This window comes from Ornithorhynchus anatinus, chromosome X1, assembly GCF_004115215.2.
Source record: "Ornithorhynchus anatinus isolate Pmale09 chromosome X1, mOrnAna1.pri.v4, whole genome shotgun sequence".
Lineage (NCBI taxonomy): Eukaryota > Metazoa > Chordata > Mammalia > Monotremata > Ornithorhynchidae > Ornithorhynchus > Ornithorhynchus anatinus.
In genome coordinates this window covers 93,089,671-93,093,349 of record NC_041749.1, presented here as the reverse complement: position 1 = coordinate 93,093,349, position 3,679 = coordinate 93,089,671, and the positions used below count along the sequence as shown (strand labels likewise).

Here is a 3,679-nt window from a genome sequence, read left to right as displayed (position 1 = left end):
TGGAAATAAGAAGACCCAAATTCTAATCCCAGCTCCTCCACTAACCCACTGGATGACATGCGACAAGTCACTTAACATCTCTGTAAAATGGGGATAAACTACCTGTTTTTCTTATCTCTTGCATTTTGAGCTTGTGTAGGACAGGGACTGTGTCTAATCAGATTATTTCTTGTCTATTCCAGCATTAGACACATATTATTATTATTATTATTATAAAATGCTGTTAAGTCATTTCCGATTCATAGCAACTCCGTGGATATATTTTCCCCAGAACATCCTGTCTTCCGCCATAATCTATAACCTTGCTAACGGTTGGATAACAACGTTATCGTTGTTATGGTTTCTATCCATCTAGCTGCTGGTCTTCCTCTTCCACGTTTTCCCTGGACTTTTCCTAGCATTAGTGTCTTCTCCAGAGAATTAGTCCTCTTGACTAATTTGACACTTAATAAACACTCGATAGATTCCATTTAAAGAAGCCCAGAGAAAGCCCTGTGAAGCAGTGTTGCCTAATGAAAAGTGCACGGGGCCTGGGAGTTAAAAGACCTGGGTTCTAATCCTGGCTCTGCCACTTTTCAATTCAATTCAATTCAATCATATTTATTGAGCCCTTACTGTGTGCAAAGTACTGTATTAAGCACTTGGGAGATTACACCTCCCTGCTATGACCTTCTCTTTTATGTCCCTCAGTTTCCTCATCTGTAAAATGGGGATTAAATACCCGTCCTCCCTCTGTCTGAAGACAGTAATCCCCATGTGGAACAGGGACTGTGTATGACCTGATTATCTTGTATCTGCCACAGCACTTAATACAAGGCATGGCATATAGCAAGTACCATGATGATTATTACCTTAACTTGAGAGCAAGGGTCTTTATCGTACTGAAAGAAAACTCACTACTTGCAGGAATTCCTGAACAGATTGTTTATGCTTAGCTAAGCTAGCAAGAGACTTATTTGGTTAAGGCATTTTGCTGTGTCACTTAAAAGGTGCCACCATTTTCAAATGTTGCCAACTACAATCATGTATAAATGCCCCATAGGGTGACTCTTCATTGTCTTTAAGAAGGCTCAGCGGGATGTGCAGAAATCATGAACACCTGGATCATTGCCCAGCAAATCACTGTGTCAACAAAATGGGGAGAGCTTCTTCCTGCTTCTGGTCCCCTCTTTCACCCTGCAGATTTAGGCCAAAACTTTCCATTTTAGGATGATTGCACTTCTCAAAGAGTTGCTCCACTTACACGGTTTCATGTACCACCCCTGGGTGTATGGCTCACATATCTACCTCACCAGCCTCAACCTTCATCCCATTTACTCAATCAACTCTTCTACTCCTATTTTACCTCGCTGATCTCCAAGAGCCCATCACGCACACTCCACTTCTAACACCAACCTACTCACTGAACTCAGATCTTGACTATCTCGTCACCAATTCCTTGCCCCCTGCCCACATCCTCCCTGTGGATGGGAACTCTCTCCCCCTTCATATCTGACAGCTCACATTCTCTCCATCTTCAAAACTCTCCTAAAATCACATCTCCTCCTTTCCAGATTAAGCCCTTTATTTTTCCATCCGCCCTACACTCTGTGTCAATCAGTGGTGTTGATTGAGCACTTACTGTGTGCAGAGCACTTTCCTAAGTGCTTGGGAGAGTTCACTATGACAGAGTTGGTAGACATGTTCCCTGCCCACAGTGATTTTTACAATCTTGAAGGGGAAATGTGATTTCAGAAGGGCTTTGAAGATGAGATCTGTAGTCTTGTCAGTGTGAAGGGGTAGGCTGTTCCAGGCACAGGGAGGGTGGGAGCAAGAGGTCAGTGGTGGAAGAGGTGGGAACAAGGCCCAGAGAGTAGGATAGCTTGAGAGGAATGAAGTGTGCAAGCTGAGATGTAGTGGAAGAAGAGAGTGGATAAGTAGAGGGAATTGAACTGATGGAGTGCTTTAAAACTAATTGTCAGGAGTTTCTGCTTTGTAGGAAGAGGACTAAGCAACTAGTGGAGGTTTTTGTAGTAGTTATAGCAACCTCTCAATGTCACACCTGGAGAGTTTCCAGTACTCAACCAGTCTCAACTATGGGAGGGAGCGTTAAGCAGAGACATATCCATTCCATTCCAAGCTTGGCCAGTGGCTAGTGAGTGGAAGGCAATCTGCTACAAGTCAAAACTCCCCTGTGCTGGGCAGCAGCAGCATGGGAAAGAGTCGAGGCTGGAGACTCAGGTTTACTGCTCAGAAGGAGGCAATGGTAAACTGCTTCTGTATTTTTACCAAGGGAACTCTATGAATCCACTACCAGAATGATTGCAGATGGAGGTGGGGCATTCTGGGAGAGATCTGTCCATGGAGTCACTATGGGTCAGACACGACTCAACAGCATAAGACAAGTAGTAATAGTAGTGATTGACTCTATCTGTTGCCGTATTGTACATTCCAAGTGCTTAGTACAGTGTTCTGCTCATAGTAAGCGCTCAATAAATACTATTGAATGAATGGTAGTAGTCATAATAAAAGCATATACTGAGCATGTACTCGGTGCAGCACACTTTGTGTTAGGCACTCGGGGAGTACAGAATAAAGAAGTGACACGAGCCCTGACCACAAGGAGCTTATACTCTAACTGGGAAGACAAACATAAAAATATTTTCAACTAGGGTGGTCAAAATAAATAATTGATAAAACTATATCCATGAGTGCTGAGGGTGGATATAACCTGTGCACAGAATATTATAAAAAATGATCTGGGCAGCGGAGTGAAGTATGTACTGGAAAGGGAGAGCCTGGTGGCAGGAAGTTCATCAAGGAGTAGTCAAGGTGATCATGCAGTAATCAAGGTAGGATTTGACAAGTACCTGGACCAGCATGTTGGACATTTGGATGGAGAGATAGGGGATGATCCTGAAATGCATTGTAGAGGAACTATTGTACTGAACTCTCCTAAGGGCTTAGTACAGGGCTCTGCACACAGTAAGTGATCAAAAAATACCATTGATTGATTGACTGAAAAACCAAAAGGATTTGGTGACAGACAATATGGAAATAATGCCCAGGCTGTGGGCTTCAGCAACGGGGAGGATGGTGTGGTCAACTGTGAGGAAAAGGTTAAGTGGAGAAGAGGATTTGGGAAGGAAGTTAAGGAAAGTTTTAGACATATTGAGCTTGATCTGTCAGCGGGACATCTATGTGGATATAAAAGGAAACATGAAATTTCAGAGCAGGAGAAAGGTCACAAAGTCATTTTGGGAATCATTTGCATAAAGATGGTAGGTGAAGCTATGGGAGAGGATCATACTCCAAGACAGTGTAAAGTGGGAAGAGAATAGGACCCAGAATTGAGCTTCAAGGAACACTTACATTTAAGGTCCGAGAGTCAGAGGAAGAGTTAGTGAGAAGGACTGAGAAGAACCAGCAAGAAAGGTAACAGGAACCAGGAGAAAACTGAAAAACCAAAATTATATAGTGTTTCTAGGAGAAAGGAGTATTGGTTTACAATGTCGAACTCAGCTGAGAGGTCCAAGTGGATGATTAATCCATTAGATTTGGCAAGGTGGAAGTCAATGTTGACTCCTCAAAGTGTGGTTTCAGTCGAGTAAAGAGAGTGGAAACCACACTGCAGAGGGTTAAGAGGGATTTGGAGGACACCAATAGGATTATCAATAAGGATTCATCATCAGGGACAAGA

The 3,679-nt window shown here is 43.0% G+C and overlaps 1 non-coding gene across 1 annotated transcript; it reads left to right on the top strand.

The window, feature by feature from the left end:
• Window positions 1-2,023: 2,023 nt before the first annotated feature.
• LOC114806746 lies at window positions 2,024-2,161 on the top strand. Its single transcript, XR_003754808.1, has one exon. It is a non-coding gene; the product is annotated as a small nucleolar RNA SNORA7 (small nucleolar RNA).
• Window positions 2,162-3,679: the final 1,518 nt, after the last annotated feature.